This window comes from Danio rerio, chromosome 5 (assembly GCF_052040795.2).
Source record: "Danio rerio strain M-AB ecotype USA chromosome 5, GRCz13ab, whole genome shotgun sequence".
NCBI lineage: Eukaryota > Metazoa > Chordata > Actinopteri > Cypriniformes > Danionidae > Danio > Danio rerio.
This window is the reverse complement of record NC_141025.1, coordinates 33614569-33632392: the sequence shown is the minus strand read 5'-3', so window position 1 is coordinate 33632392 and position 17824 is coordinate 33614569. Positions and strand designations below refer to the sequence as shown.

General features: G+C 36.8%; 1 long non-coding RNA gene across 11 annotated transcripts in view; it reads left to right on the top strand.

Moving 5' to 3' along the window:
* LOC147844026 (uncharacterized) overlaps positions 1–17824 on the top strand; it is a 197511-nt gene that overhangs the window by 133702 nt on the left and 45985 nt on the right. The gene's annotated exons all lie outside the window — the stretch shown is intronic.

The window sequence follows — 17824 nt, the reverse complement described above, 5'->3', positions numbered from 1 at the left end:
AGCTCAATTCCTCCAATTACAAACAGTGAAATCCTTTTTAAAATACAATGAATCTCCACATAATCTCCTTGTGTTATTCTGTAATTCTTATGCCATGTCTATCTTATGCCATTATCTTATGCCAAGTTTGAGTAAATTGCTGATTAATTGGGTGTATTAATGTATTAAGTAATTAAATTAATGAAATTATTGAGTATTAAATAACTAAAATATAGTTACCATTAGACTGGTTGCCTAGTTTTCTGCAATGGCGACAATTGTAACACTGATTTCTTGGACTAAATTAAATGTTACAGTCTTGCTTTTGTTATTGCAAACATGTCAGCAGAATTATTTATTAGTGCACCATATTTGTGTTCTGTATAAAAATATAATTAGTGTATTTTACGTCATTTATGAATTACGTAAATTGTAAAACATTTACAATTGCCTTTAGTTTCCCCTATTTATTTGAAACAGAAATTTCATTACTTAATTTAGTATTAAGACTGCACGATATTGGAAAAATCAAACATTGCGATTTTGTATTCTGCAATATATATTGCAATATAAAAACAAGATGAATAAGTTGAATAACTATTTGGTAAGAATTGATAATTTTAGATTGATTGGGAAGATTCTGTAGGGAACTGTAAAAAATATAATAAACTGTTTATAAATGTAGATAAATACAATAAACAAAAGTCGAACTGTATTCAGGTAGAATAATCAAATGGAAAATAATACTACATTGTCTTCGTTTTATTAACAATTCAATAAAAGTAATCATTGTTAATTTGTTGTTAAGTTACAAACAGTACATTTTATTATGCCTGAATGCTTTTAAAACCCTCACAAAGTCACGTATACTCGTGATGTGACTATTGCGAATGCTAACATTTCATTGCTGAAACAATATGTTGTACAGTCCTATTTAGTATCATTAATATTTTATTGCATTTAAAAAAATAAATAAATAAATTAGGGTTTTCATTTGATGTTAACCATGTTCATTTTTATTTGAAAGTTTTAGTATTACTTGCTATGTTTGTCAATGTTCGTGGTTCATTATTATTATTAATTTTAAGTATTTGAAAATGTAAAATATAAAAGTTTTTAATTTTTAACATCAGATTATATAAACGGATAAATAATAAAAAAAATCTCTGCAACTAACAGAAAAAATAGTTATATATATTTTAATAAATTTAACATTTATCATACATAGCAGATATTGGGGTTAGTTAATATGCATGTGTGTAAGCGTTTGTTTTATGGTATAATCATACTATAATCAACTAACATGTATAGCTCTGAATTTTTTTTTAAATTCTGCCTTCATTAAGTATGGCTTAGAGTGAAATATTTTTTTTATTGTATACTATATGGGTCTGAGAACCTTTATTCCAAATTATGAATAAAATAAAAATATTGTCATTAAAGCTGTTTGTTTTTGTGTGTTTTATTCCACCATATATCAATTTACCTTTAAATTATAAAATGAACTTTAAATTGGGAAGAATTGCCATCATATGTTTACAGAATAAAATAACAAATGTAATTTGACTCAAACACCTAACTCTAATTTGTAAAGTAAAATGTAAATAAAAACACACAACAGATATGTGTAATATGTATTACATGTATTTTATAAATACATGTGTACCGCATATAGTATTCATCTCTGCTGGTTAGCTTTTGTCTAGGTGAGGAAACTTAGACTAGCAATTACCTGCCAGCAGAAGGCCTGAGAGGAGAGCTATTGATTTGGCCAGGAGGTCAGAGGGGGTCGACAGCTGCAGGGGAAGCAGGGACGGGGGAAAATACTGCAAATGTGTTGGAGGAGGGGTGGCCTTCAGGTGAGCTTACCCTCAACAATGTCAATGAATAGCTCCTTATTCAGACCTTCCTGGATATATGTGCAGTTGTGGTTATGGCAAGAAAAAACAATTTATTACGTTATCCGGTTGATTTAATAGCAGTTTATAGGTCATAATAGACGGCTTACATAGTACATAGAATACAGAAAAAAAAACTACTAACCAGTACCGGTGGCTATAAACATGTATCTTACCACTGTAGCACTTGAACAGAGTCTAAATTAGATATTGTACACTGCCAACAAAAGTCACATCAATAGCCAGGTTTCCATCTTAAATGGAAGACCAAGCTTTTCAATGTTTGCAAAAAAACAAAAACTGATTAGTTGGGCCAGGCAGAATCTGAAAATGTTCTGTGCAGAATTTGCAGAATGATATTGGGAGTAAAGCAACTAACAACATAACACATGGAATAAAAATTTTATCTTTTAATGATTCTTTAAGTTAAACAAAGCAAGTTTCTTTTATAACATAAACAACACAGCTCGTTCTAAAAAACGTAGACCTATATATTTTTCTGGAGTTTGCAAATTATGTAGCCAGAAGTACTTAAGGCTACTTACTCTTTAAATCGAACGCCACAGGGTGGTATGATGTGTTTGCTTTTCATGCTTACCAGTTGACTGCTTACCTCTGTATGGACGGCTTTCCCACTGTTACCAGATTGTCCAGTTAGCTCGGAGTTGAGCACGCAATGTGGTTCGAGATTGGTGAAGAACGATTCCAGAAAGCGGGTAAGTCAAAAACAGAAGCCAAAAAATAAAATAAACAAGTAAACAACAGGGTGAGAATGTGGTAAAATCTGAAAACGTGGTAAAAATCAGACGAGGGCTTTTCTTTTTCCGGATTGCTTTTTAAAACGGTCAATTGGGTTTAGGGAAGTGGAGAGGTCAATTGGTGCTTTTGAAAACACTACTAGTTGGGTTTCTGGAAGGGAGAGAGTGGGCCAATCAATCAGTCAGTCAGTTAACAGCGAGAACAGCAGGTGCAAATAGTATTCATGAGAGAAATTTGAGATCTCAAAAAGAGTACAGTATATAGTGGCTTCTGGTGGATTTACAAAAACAAAAACTGCAAAACAAACATCCCTCCTGGGATTTAATTGACGCTCTCCAGAAATGTATACAGTGGTACATTTTCTGAATGAGTCTGGGTTGAACATATCTCTAAAACACAGTAAATATTACTTTGCATTACATTACTTTACACTGTAAATATATTTATTCAGTTTTTATATTAATTTCAATAATATAACTAACTCACATGCAAAGGTTTATATAGTTTATTTGCAATACAAACACATTTACATATGTAAATAAGTAGATTCAATGATGAGCTAAAAAATTGGGCTCCACTGATTAGTTATGTGGGTTAGGGCTGAACAATTGATCATTTAAGCATCGATATTGCAATGTACATATACGCAATTGTAGGCCTGGGCGATTTGGCCTAAAATCAAAATCTCGATTAATTGAACATTTATAACTCAATTACAATTAATGAATGATTATTTAGATTATTTATTTCGTGTTTTTGCCTTCATTATTCACTGACAAGTTTTGTACAGTCAATATGCTCTCATATTACAAATAAGATTTTTGAATTAAGGGTGCATTACTTGATTTTAAAATAATTGAAGTTAACACTCACTATCTACTACCTATGATTATTAACAACTAAAATTAAAACACACATTGCACAAAATGCAGCTCTCCACGGCGCTCACCCTCGTCACCACTACCAAACCGATCAATCACAAAGCTCCCGTGATGTGTCGTTGTGACGTGTAGTTGCATTTTTTTGAGAGGTGCGCACGAATGCTAAGGCTACTCCAGACTTGTACGCATGCGCTTGGCTGTAGTATAATTTTAGAATATTATAATAAGTATAAATCATAATATATTAAGTATAAATTAGCCTTAACAGAGTGGGGTCATGTGACTCCACAAATGGTAGGAAAAGTTATTGAAAAAATTGACCTGGAAAAATTAGATCGATTAAGGTTCTGAATGTCGAATTCCATTACTTTTTGATTAATCACCCTGCCCTTCACAATAGTCACATCTTAGGATTCAATAAAGATATTATTATATAAAATTGTTTATACAACAATGATCCCGTTACTTTACCGTTGATTTTTCGATTCCTATATTTGACTCCCTCTAGAGGGTACTCCACACATCACATCTGCCACTGAACCAGACTACATACTCCATCATGCACTTCAAACACACCAGTTCCAGTTCACCACTGATTACAATCACACAGCTGAATCTCATAAGGACTGATTACCAGGACTATATATACACCTCATCTTTAACACATCTTTGCTCAGTCTTGTATCACTGTTAGTGTGCATCACCCAGCACTTTCTTGTATTTGGTTTTGATATTTACCTGTGTTGTCATTTTGGATTGTTTTGGGATTTTTTAGGTTTTTCCTGCCTGCTCTGACCATTGCCTGTCTTTATAGATTTCTCTACTGGATTATCCATGTTGTTTTGTTTGCTCCTGTTAACCCTGCCTGTCTGACCATCCTTTAGCTTTAATAAAAACTGCATTTGGAACTTTACCTTTGTGTGCACACTCGTAACACTCCTATTATTCACATTAAACCTTTTTCGCAAGTCCAACTTACCTCATGGGAATGTAAAAACTTTTTTGAGAATTACGGATTTTTTATCTGTCATTTCTCTTGTGATATTTCAAAATGTGCATTAACACGGTGTGATAGAAACCCAGCCATTGTATAGCGCTGTGAGCCATGTGAGAGCTGGGTTGGCCAGGTCATGTGGTAAAACTGCGAGTAATGCATGGAGGGATGTCGTCTCAACCTTCAGCAAGCCCTTCTCTCCCATTATTGGAATATTAATCCCATGGATCTGGAGGGACGGGTGACGTCATGTGTGTGTGCCAGCATCGTCCTGTATGCTTTACCGTGGATTCAGCTGTCATGGCTAACAGAACCATTTCTGTGATTAACGGTCTCGCCGACCCCATCAAACACCCAACCGCTCTACTTCCTGCCCGATATTCTCCCTCCTTCTTTCTCTCTCTTTTTTACTGAGTGTCCCAGCTGGCTGGTGTGTCTTTTTAGATAGGCAGAACCTCTGTGTGTGTGTGTGTCTGTCTGTGTGATTTGTATGGAAGAGAGGGGACGCTTGTGTTTGTGAGCAGAAAATGAGCATGTGTTTGTCAAGGAGCATGATAGAGAGCAAGAAAGAAAGAGTGTGTGTGTATGTGTGTTTTAGTGTGTGCATAGTGCATCTGATTGGTGTTCAAGAAAGGTGCTGTTCATTCTCTGGAGGTCTGGATGGTGCATCCTTACGTTTCTGTGGTCTTAGGGAAGATGTCCTTGCCGAAGGCTGAAGCGCACAATGGCCTGCTTACCATCAGCAGTCAAAACTCTACAGGAGACAGCAGTGTGCATCTGTATCCTTCTGTGTCCTAAAAATACAGCCACGGCAGCTTCTTCCATAAAGTCTGCTGGAGATAAACTGACTTATTATGCCTGTCTGCCTTAAAGGGCTAGTGTGCAGCAAAATTCTGACATTTACTTTTTTCACACTCAAATGACTTGAGAAAAGATGTCTGTGCCTTCAGTGAATTTCTCACAATTTCAAATTTATTTATTCTCGAACTTATTTAATGAGCAGTTAATATTTTTAGAACTTTTATTTTGATTTAGTGATACAATTTTAACAATGCAAATTAAAAAAAGAAAAAAATTATCAAAACAACAAAAAATGAGAAATTGTACATTTGCATGTCACCTTTGAATTATACACTGTACACATTCCAGTTCATTCAATTATGAAACGAAAAAAAAAAACAAGTAAATAAAGTTTTTTTTATCTTGCATTGTTTTTCATCATGCAAAACAACAAAGTCACATGGGTGAGGTTACCATTTTTGTAACAATTCTTCAGTCATGAACACTCTCGGGATTTAGTATGGTAATGAATATGCATATGGCAGTGTTGATGTATTTGGTCTTGGCGGTATAGATCTGCTACGCTGCTGCTGCTTTGATTTATATGGTAGAGCAAGTACAGAGGCTTGCTACTGCCAGTACATATGTAACCCTGCCGGTCCTACACCACCCAACCCGCTCCGAGCTGGTATCGAACCGGTGACTTTCCGCATGGGAGTTGGTTGCTCTAATAAGGAGGCTAAAGACCATGGTCCCTAGCATCTATCGCCAGAGCACCTTTAGTGGTCAGAGGAGTGAGGTTTACCTGCACAGCACTTACTAGCTGGCCTACGTTACACTCACCCCTCTAAATCTTACTCCCATCTGGGTCACGGCACCAATGTAACTCCGCTGGTCCTACGCCACCCAACCTGCTACAAGCTGGTATCAAACCAGCGACCTTCCACATGGGAGTCGGTTGCTCTAACAAAGTTCAGTTCCAACCCCATCAGACACACCTTGCTAATCAAGCTCTTGTTGTGTGTTAAGGCAAGTTGGAGCTTAAATCTTCTGGACACCTGACCACCAGGACCAAGTTTGTCAACCTCTGTTGTATATCAACCACTTTTCCCAGTCCTTTCTAAAGGACTTTTCATCTCAATATACTGTATATATATATAAGCTCTTTCGTTGCCTGTATTTCTTTAATTATCTAGTGGTGCGAGGCTTCATGAAACACTGAAACAGTCGAAGCAAATGTGTAGACGCTTCGAAATGTTTTGAAACCTGTCTCTACAATGACACCTAATGGTCATTTTTTTATAAATTGCTCTAATATAGCTTCAGCAAAAAAACAGTTAAGCAAATTGAGATGTTAGTTTTTAAATGCTCTGTTTGTGTAACGTGTTTTGTTTTAACATTGATCTGACATCCGAATGAACACTTTGTGAATAAATATGTCTTGTCCACTAGGCTATGTGAAACAAAGGTTTTTTCCGACCCTGACAGTCAAATGCTGATTTTTCATGTCTTGAAACACTTCTGAAAGCTTTGAATCGCTTTAGTCACGTGACGTGGTGTTTCGAAACACTTTAGTCATATGACCTGGGTGTTTCGCATCATGCTTCGGTGCAGTGTCTCAAAACACTTGCACTTCAAGATCTTGACACTCAAAATGTGTCAACGTCAATTTCATGTCAGATATCCCTACAGTTATGTCAAACTGTTCATATGTCAAAGTAAAGTTTTAATTTTATTGATTTTTTTGCATATTTTGATCGGCAATCAGCCATACCTGCTTGACGCATGAGGACAAACCTCATTGGTTCTTCAGAAGCTCAAACATGGTGCATGACACTCAAGAATGACCCTCACTTGTTATCTCACATCAAGCAAGCCTGGTTGAGCTTCCATAATCAAATTTGAATGCTGTAAACATCGTTCACTGATCGGTCTTTATGTGTGAATAAAAGCCTTAATTAAATCTGGTCATCTTAAAGGGATTGTGTTTCTTCAGCAGACTTGGATTAAACAACTCATGGATTACGTTTTTGATCTCTTAATGAATGATTTGAAGCTGCAGAGTTTTGGCAGAAATAAGTGTTTTACTTTAAAAATATAATCTGCTATTCCAAAGACGAACAAAAGGTGTTTGAAGTGAAATGAGAGCAAATAAACAATGGCAGAATTTTCATTTTGGAGTGAACTGACACTTCAAAGCATATAGTAAATTTACTCATCAATGTGTCCAAAACCATTCAATTTACAGTTAAAACAGCTGTGGTGGCTTGAATCTTAGCATTGTAAATATGCAGAAACATTTATTAATTTTAGAGTTAATCCACTACAGTATTTAATTAATTTTTATAGATTATTTAAGGTTTAAAAATGTTATTAAAAATCTACTAATATGTAAAAAATGTTCAGTATCAGTGAAACAAACACCATGATGGTAACACACGACACTAAAGTAGGGAATAAAGATTATTTAGCAACATTAGATATAACAAAAAACTGATGAGAAACAAACTAAAACTAATCAGTATTGTCTAACAAAAGATGTCAACAAGTAAAGTGTCATACAGTAAATTTTGTGTTATTGTGTGTATTCACTGCAGAAAAAAGATAGTTATGTTATGTAATGTGGATTTATATAGCGAATTTATTGTGTATGGCCATACACCTAAAGTGCTGCACAATCATTGAGGAGGGGTGTCTCCACAACACCACCATTGTGCAACATCCACTTGGATGTTGCGGCGGCAGCCACAGGACAATGGTGCCAGTGCGCTTACCACACACCAGCTATAGGTGGAGTGGAGAGACAGTGATAGAGCCAATTCCGTAGATTAGGATGAATGGGGTTATACCCCTACTCTTTACAAGAAGTGTGATGCCTTTACTGGGGCATTAGGACACAAACAGCAGGTTGAGCACCCCCTGCTGGCCTCACTAACACCACTTCCAACAGCAACCTAGTTTTCCTGTGTATCCTATCCAGTTAAGGACCAGGCTCAGCCCTGAAGCCTAGCTTTAGTGAGTAACTGATCTTGGGCTGCAGGGTGACATTATGGCCTTTTTGTTACATTTTCTTTTCTGGAAGAAAAACAATTGTCCATACTTTGTCAGTAGGGTCAATAAGTAATCCTTTTTAAATGTTTGGTCACTCTCCTCTCTTAGAGTAATATTAGTGTCGTTGATCAGTGATATTGTACTCATAGGACCTGTCATACACCCAGCGCAATAAGGCGCAAGATGCCCCAACCCTAATTTTCCAGATCTGCGCCACGTTGTTTAAATAGCAAATCCATTGGCACTGCTTTGTGGACTCATGAGTGCTCCGGTCTACAAAGGAGACGTGTTAAGGCACATTGTTTGTGTGTTGCTATTTTGAGGAACTAAAATAGACTGTGCAATTGACCAGCTGAAAGTAGGTCTAAAGTCCAGCACAGAGGACGTTAGTTGTGCGCCTTAAACGTGTACACATTGCTATACACACAGGATGTTCAACAATACACAAATATCTTTACAAATAAAAAGAATTTAAGGATTGAAATGTTGCAAAAATTATTATTCTCTAAATATGGAAAAAAGAAAAACCTTCACCTTGTGGGGCTTATTTTGGTTTATTGATGGCAGTTTGCATTTGTATAATGTTATTTTAATGTTATATGTTTATTATATACGTATTAAAATTTGTTTTAATAAAACAAGCTTAGATTTGTCCGCCTGTAGGGTTTTGGGGATGTATACATTACCATATGGGACATAAGAATATGACGTGTGTTTGGATATAACACTTCATTATTATTGTTTATTTGTTTGTTTGCTCGAAATGAAAATGGAATTTAGAAATAGTTTTGAAACAAATTTTGGAGCTTAAGCAAAACTAAATACATAGGCTATTGGATGTCTTCAGTGCAGTGCGTACAACACCGTTTTCTTATTCACTAAAGTAAACGAGAAAAGTAAAGGGTTAAAGCAAAGTAAAGAGAAAGTAAAGAGGCTAAATGGAGGAGGCTCATTCTTTATCCTCGCTGCAGATGGTCTGTTTAACTCAGTAGTTCACTTATTCAACTTACAAAGTCGGCAAGTAAATAGCAATTGCACCATGGCGTGATGCAACTGACTCTTAAAGAAAATGGGAGATGAGACTCTGATTGGTTTAATGCACGTTATGCTCAAAACACAACCATTACTCATTAAGAGAATAAGCACAACCCTGTTAGACTGCGCTACTGCACAAACCATATTTTTCAGTCCTTAAAATAGCAAAAGTGGATTCAGACAAGCCCTTAATGCTTTTGCGCCTAAATCATTAAAATAGAGCCCATGGTGTCTCTAATCTCTTAAGGACTAAATAAAAATATTAACTTTCGATTGAAACTAAAGCTCTCATAGCAGCACTTTATCAAACATCACTTCAACATTCTTCTGTCTCTTCTCAACTGACTCAAAAAGCCATTAAAAAAGATGTAGGAAAAGTGGACTACTGCCCCCTTCAGAAAGGAGTGTAAATTGTTACTTCACTTTTAAGTAATGATCACTCAAAGCAAAATTGGGATCTCATGGGAATAAACACTTCATTCAGCATTTTGTGTTAAGAGAACACTCTATACTGTATACATACGAAAACTACTTAGAGAGAAACAACACGAGATCCTCTTGAATCTGTGAGCGCATGTGTGAAGAGAGCTGCTAACTGAGTTTCTTTTTTTCTTTCCTTCGCAAAAGCATTAGCATAATACTCATCAGAAAAGGGCAAAGCAGAAACAACTAAGCGAAAAAAGAGAAGGAATGAGAAACTCAGTGACCCAAACATGACTGAGCTTAGACTGTCAGCATGTGTCATCGGTGCCGGGCTCATTCTGTACGACGGCTACAACGTAACCGGGGAGTAGCTGTAAACAAAGGTGCTCATCAGCAGCAACCATTTAGCATGTATTCCACCATTATCATTATTCATCTGTGAGGCATGTGTGGGAGATTTCAGAAGTGATTATCCTGACAGAGTTTGTGCAGTCATTGGTAGACTATTAGTCTTGAGCCCGAGCTGCATCCAGCGCCGGTTTGGCATCGGATCTTTTGCTGCTAGCGTGTTTTGCTTCAACGTGGGAACCGTCAGACCATAGAGAGGCTGCCGTTGGGTTTATAAGGTTCTTTCATTCAAAAGCTCATTCCTCTTTTCCCACAGTTGGCCCGTCTCTATCTGTAGCTATCTCTTTCAGCGCGGCTGCATCCCTCGTTCCCTCCTCTCCCTCTCAGCCTGTTTTTGCGCGCTCTGTTCGTTATCTAACCAAACCCAACGGATTCTTCTCAGTACTGCTAAGAGAAAATCAGTTTGCTTTTTTCCTTCTCCTCTTTTTCTTGTCTAGGTCCCCACTGCCTCGCTCCGCTGCTCACCAGTTCTCCCCCTCCCTCCCTTCCTCCCTCCCTCCGCCTCTCTCTGCTTTTGCTGGCTCTGCTTTCATTCTAACCTCCCCCTCCTCTTCCCTCAAGGGAATAAAGGTCATTGCGCAAATGATTACTCAGACCTCGGTAGCCATGGAAACGCGGTCATGTGACAGGGACAGGCATGCATCGAGCACAACAAAGGAGCCGATTAGTAAGCCAGCGTTGGAAAGCTAGCGCCCGCCTTTGTGTGCCTGCGTTCTCGGTATTTCGCTCTATCTCTCCCTTTCTCTCCCTATGTGTTCGACTTGCTGGGGGATGGAGGAGGGAAGTACAGCGCAAAAGAAAGCCTAGCATGCTGCTTCCACCAGCGTTTGGCTTTGTTTAAACTAGCAGTTTGTCTTTGGGTTGTTCATTAGAGATTAACGCTGACATTTTGGCTCATTTGCACGTGTCCAACGTATCCGGTAGACAAAAGAAGTGTGTCCTTCTTTTAGACCTGAACTGAGAAGGCCGCCTTATTGTGAACAAGGTGAATTCATGGTAGAAGGTGACGTCAGTGGCGGCCATAAATTTACTTTTACTTTTTTACATTTTTGGCACCTATTTTGTGTACACAAATCACAAACTATCTGCTTGAATGTGGAAATAACTGCCAGACAAACATGCATTTAAATAACATATATTAAATCAGCTAGAAAACGTAAAATGCATAAATGCTAAAACACATGTCCCTTTGGTTCGGATGGAATCGATAGCAGCTGTTGATTGGCTCTTTTTTTTTAGAAAGTGGGACTTGTCTTATGGACTTCAACAGTTGGGTTCCGGACATTAAAAACTAATTTACATTTGATGTTATCCTTTTTTTGTCATGTATAAAAGAAGAGCTTGTGAGCTCATCAAGAGAATGCCAAGAATGTGCAAAGCAGTAATCAAATCAAAAGGTGGCTATTTTGAAAAACCTAGAATATGACATATTTTCAGTTGGCAGTATGGTAGAGTGGCCAGACAGGAAGCCACTTCCCAGCTGGAATTTGCTAAAAGGCATCTGAAGGACTCTCAGACCATAGGAAACAAAAATTCTCTGCTCTGATGAGACTAAAATTGACACTTTTTGGCCAGGCGTTACGTTTGAAGAAAACCAGGCACTGCTCATCTCCAGGCTAATACCATCCTTACAGTGAAGCTTGGTGGTGGCAGCATCATGCTGTGGGGATGTTTTTCAGGAGCAGGAACTGGAAGACTAGTCAGGATAGAGGGAAAGATGAATGTAGCAATGTACAGAGACATCCTGAATGAAAACCAGCTTCAGAGTGCTCTTGACTTAAGACTGGGGCGATGGTTCATCTTGACAATGACCCAAAGCACACCACCAAAATATTAATGCAGTGGTTTCACAACAACTCAGTAAATGTCCTTGAGTGGCCCAGCCAGAGCCCAGATGTAAATAATATTGAACATCTCTGGAGTGATCTGAAAATGTTTCACTGTTGCTGTTCACCGTCGCTTTCCATCCAACCTAATGGAGCTTGAGAGGAACTGTAAAGAGGAATGGCCAAAAACTCCCAAAGACACGTGTGCTAAGCTTGCGGCATCATTTTCAAAAAGACTCGAGGCTGTAATTGCTGCCAAAGGTGCATCAGCAAAGTATTGAGCAAAGGATGTGAATATTTATGTACATGTGATTTTTCAGGTTTTTTATTTTTAATAATTTTGCAGCAATTCAAAAAAACTATATATTGTGTATATATATAGTTGAAGTCAGAATTACTACCCCCTTTGATTTTTTTTTATATTTACCAAATGCTGTTTAGCAGACCAAGGTATTTCACAGTATGTCTTATAATATTTTTTCTTCTGCAGAAAGTTGTATTTGTTTTATTTCGGCTAGAAAAGCTATTTTTTTAGATAGTTTAGAGAACAAACGATTGTTATACAATAACTTTCCTAATTACCCTAACCTGCCTAGTTAACCTAATTAACCTAGTTAAGCTTTTAAATGTCACTATAAGCTGTATAGAAGTGTCTTGAAAAATATCTAGCCAAATACTGTTTACTGTCATCATGGCAAAGATAAAATAAATCAGTTATTAGAAATGGGTTATTAAAACTTTATGTTAAGAAATGTGTTAATAAAACAGGGGCGCTAATAATTCAGGGGGGCTAAACCTGAGATAAAAGTTTTATAAACAACATTCAATCAACAGCATGAATGTTTTTATATTTCTCTTATTTAAATTTGATTTTGTCATTCTAAGTGCTTCAGTGGATTGTTCATTAAATCCATTCAGTACAGTTTTGTCTTTTTTTAGCCAATTTTCATGTAGTTTTCATATAGTTCTTTCTACAAAAGGCAGCAGGTAAAATACCCCCTTCTCCCAGGTGCTGTTTATCTTGGTATAAATAGCATACTAACATACTGAAATGCAAAAAAAAAAAAAAATGTTTTAGTGAAACACTGCAGGAACCCTTCCTTCACAGAGGAACATCACAATTTTGGTATCTTTTCTCATTGTCAGCAGTGGCTTTGTTTAAATGAAACTGTCAAGGCTTTGAAACTCGCACCAGCTTATCTAATACGAGTTACCTGCAGTTAATGAACTCCAGCCAACAGAACCCAATTAAACACATCTGAAAATGACTGGGAGCTCATGGAAATCCTGTAAGCCAGTAAAAGGCATGAATCAGTCTTTTTAAGTCTACTCTACAAAGTAATCTCACCTATTTCATACCATTTTCTTAGAAGGAAAAGTCATTGCCAAAACTACATTTAAGATGTTTCTAAACTGAATGCTTATGTTAGTCACACAAAGTTAAATTATTCGATATACATTATTATTATTTTTTTGAAATGTATACCGTTCCATTTTAACCCAGGTTAAATAACAAAGTGCCTATTTCAATGTTTTCACAGAATGATATATTGATGCTTGTTATATGTTTTGCTAAATATTCAAAGAGGAATGTCAAGTGGGTGTCTGTAAAAACATTGCACAGCTTCTTTTGAGAGCATCTGTTCATCGAATCACTTATATGTAGTACATTCATTCCGACAGCTGCATGAATATATAGAACTGTGCACATGTAAAAATACAGTATTATAACAATCCATGCATATATAAACTATTTGTTTGTGCACCAGTAATAATAGACCATCTGTACCATGACAAAAATTATTATCCATCAAAACTTTATTTTGCTAGGGTTGCACCAATTAACCAGAACCGGATGATTTTTGTTAAAAAACGCACAATTGGCAACCAGACATTTGTTCCATTCTTACACAATTTCTTAATAATCTCAACACTAAATATAGATCATACTGTATGTATGCAGTTGTCCAGTTTTCATTACAGCTCATTCAGGCGATCACTTGAGGCTTATATTCAAATGTTTAAAGCTTGAGTAAACACCTTTACTTAATGTACAGTACATGGGACTCATTCAGTATAATCATGAACATAATTTCACCTTATGCGTCAATAATAATAAGTTAGTAGTATTTAATAAAAACTTACCGGCACACATACTGTTCATAATAAGTGAAATATTGGAGGAAAACCCTAATATTTGTTGTATGGGTTTTACTAAGGCATTTATGAGTGAAACCTACTGTCATAATAAAAGTTTAAATGGTAATTTCTTCTTAGATTATCCTTGTATAATTCATATTAAATACGACCAGCTTTGTATACAGCGGTTACTTCTGCTGTTCTAAAGGTGCCAACTGATGGAAGGGAACAAATTAAAATTTTTAACCAGCATTTATAACATTTTAGGTTTGTCCCTGTATGTTTTATGTTGCATTATATCTCAAAGCCAGATTGTTTTTTCACTTCGTAGTTTCAAATTAGCTATCTAATATAATGTATTTTGCTTCTGTGAATGTAAATTGCAGTTATTGCCGTTAATGTCACTGCAGATTCAGAAATTGTTATTGAATCAGCCAATTTGCCGGCAGCTAGTTCTCTGCAACTCTTAAGTGGTCCCTCACTGAAGCTAAGTAGGGCTGCACCTGGTCAGTACCTGAGTGGAAAACCTCATGGAAAAGCTAGGGTGCTGCCGGAAGTGTTGAGGCCAGCAGGGAGTGCTCAACCTGCAGTCTGTGGGTCCTAACGCCCCAGTATATTCATGGGGACTTTATGCTCAGTAAATGTCGTCTTTCAGATGAGATGTTAAACCTGATCCTCTGTGGTCATTAAAAATCCCAGGATGTCCTTCAAAAAATAGTAGGGGTTTAACCCCGGCATCCTGGCCAAATTTGACCACCAGCCTCTGTCCATCATAGCCTCCTAACCATCCCCATGTCATAATATGCTACATCACTGCCTCCTCTCCACCAATCAACTGGTGTGTGGTTTGCAGTCTGGTGCGAAATGGCTGCTGTGGTGTCAGTGGTGAATGAAGAGATTCCCCCAAAAAATGTGTTAAGCGCTTTGAGTGTGCAGAAAAGTGCTACATAAATGTAAGGAATTATTATTATTATTATTTTTAAAAATCTGATTTGGAATCACATGGAAATACATAATCATGCATCACTACCATATGCTGTGTCAAACCGAGAAATGTAATTTGTACATCACATTTCTACAGCAGCTGTGTGTTTGAGCCACTGTTCAGTTTGCATTTCACCAAACGCAGCACCAGGTGAGCTGCATTTATACTTAATAATTATTTGGAGGTCATGACATAGTATTGAACAACATAAAAAAGCTAGCTGTAGTGTCATTTTCAGAAGAAAACTGCAGTGAATTACATGCAAGGACTTTGTTGGAGAAAATGTTGTCAAGTTCATATTATGTTGTTTAAACTTGTGATTTAGATTAAGAGAATTTCATTCAATTACGGGATTTTAGCTTTTGGCAAGACAGAAGAGTGTTATCCTGACCATTTTGTCTTAGCACTGTTTGCGCACTCTGTGAATATAGATGTGGGCAAGCATGTGCGTGTGACTGTGTCTGCGTGTTTCAGAGGATGGTGTATCAGATTGCCTTTGAAGCAACAAAAAACATGAGTTGAGTCTGGGCACACACTCTGTTATGACTGCACAGCTGTTTCCAAAGCTCAGCAGCAGACAGAGAGGCCTATGGGTTAGTCCGGGGGGCTGCGGGTGGGGGCTGATGGGTACGGCTGCAGCCAGTGCTCCTCATGTTTGGCCTTCTCGTTTATTGAGAGTTTCAGTGGAGCTGGAACCAGACTGTCCAAGGCTGAAGGGCTGGATGGACAATGAATGTGGAGTGTTTGAATTTGTCTATAAGAAAGTATGATGGATGGAGGCCTGCAGGTGAATTGTTTTGAAAGTGATAGTCTCACGTGGTACATGTGAACAAAGACGCTGTGCGCGCGTTTGTGTGTGTGTGTGTGTGTGTACGTGTAAGAGATTTGTGATAAGAATGAAGCTAATTTTAGCACCGCTCTGAAATTAACATAACTGAAAATAATGTATGTGATGTTAATATTAAAATAGTTGTAACACTACTTTAGTCATTTTCATAAGGAAACCTATATAATAATAGCCATGATAGATTAATAATAGCAGAAGTAATTCAGTTCATTGTTTTATTACAGTCTTCGTTCATTTATACATTTATTTTCTTTTTGGCTTAGTCCCTTAATAATCAGGGGTTGCCACAGTGGAATGAACCACCAACTTGTCCAGCATATGTTTTACAAAGCATAGGCCCTTCCACCTGCAACCCAACCCTGGGAAACAGCCACACTCTTGCATTCACAGACACACTATGGCCAATTTAGCTAATTCACTTCACCTATATCGCATGTCTTTGGACTTTGGATACCAGCGCCACCGTGACACCCTTCTTTACAATCTTATGTTGTGTAAACAGCTGTTTGCAGTTGCTAAAATGTAATTGGGTGAGCAACTTCTGAAGCTGATCAAAGTTGTTTTCCATCTTAATCTGATTTACTTGCAACTTTTTTTTTGCCCTTTTTGTATACATTTTTTAAATATATTTTATCCAATTTATAATCATCTTCAAAAATATAAAACATATTTATATAAATATTATGGGTGTAATGGTACATTTTCATCCTGAACTGTCACGGTATGGGGGTCATGATTCAGTTCATGCAGTCTGATGAAGAATACCATCAGTCCAGATGGTCATTCACTGGAGTTAGGCAAAATAAAAATAAATGACAGATTTCAGCATCTGCTACAGCGTTTTCAAGGGGGTGGGACATATCAAACTCTAGAGAGCCTTTGATTGGTCAAAAGATTTGATGAGAAACTGAAGTAGGAGGAGACCTACCAAAAGCCTTGAATGTTTATATCTTGTAAAAAAATATTTTGTCACAGTTTTGTAGCCCACTAGCTTATAGATAACCTTAAGACTAACATAGTGATACTAACACCTAATAAACTTTCATTTTGATTTCACGGAGACTTTAATGTTACAGGAAAAAGCACTGTATTGTCTGATGTGTCCACAAGAGGATGTAAGCGAGCACAATGAGCAGATAAAAACAGATCTTTTATTAAAATGAAATTAAACTCACTTTAAAAAATGCAAAACCTTTCAAACAACTGTTCTTAAATTAAATATGATTCCCTTATTGTGCATGTTAGGTAAATCAAGGAAAACTGAGTGCATTCATAACCTGAGAAAACACGCTTTAACAGATAGCGTTTGTACCTCCACACGAACGCATAATAGCATTGAAAGTCAAGCTATTCACAATCACTAAAGTACTGCAGATCTACCTTATCTACCTTATAAACATTAAAGTTTAGAACCATACTATTTCTAAGATGTTATCTTTTTAGATATATATATATATATATATATATATATATATATATATATATATATATATATAATATTTATATATATATATATATATATATATATATTTAATATTCCGTCAGCTGTATTCTGACGTGGTGAAATGTGACTGATGAGCAATTTAGCCCTTTTACACATACAAACATTTCCAAACATACAAAGTGATCATGAGTGAATAGACCCTTTTTTTAAATACTGGTAAATTTATTCAGGCAATTTTCTGGGAAGAGAAATTGTAACATTACCGGTAATATGCCGGAATGCTGCGATGTGTGAACGCAGAAGGAAGATTGCCGGAAAGAGCGAGTTCACGCTTAGACTGCGCTGACGTGAGAAGTGTACTCCAGCCAATCAGAA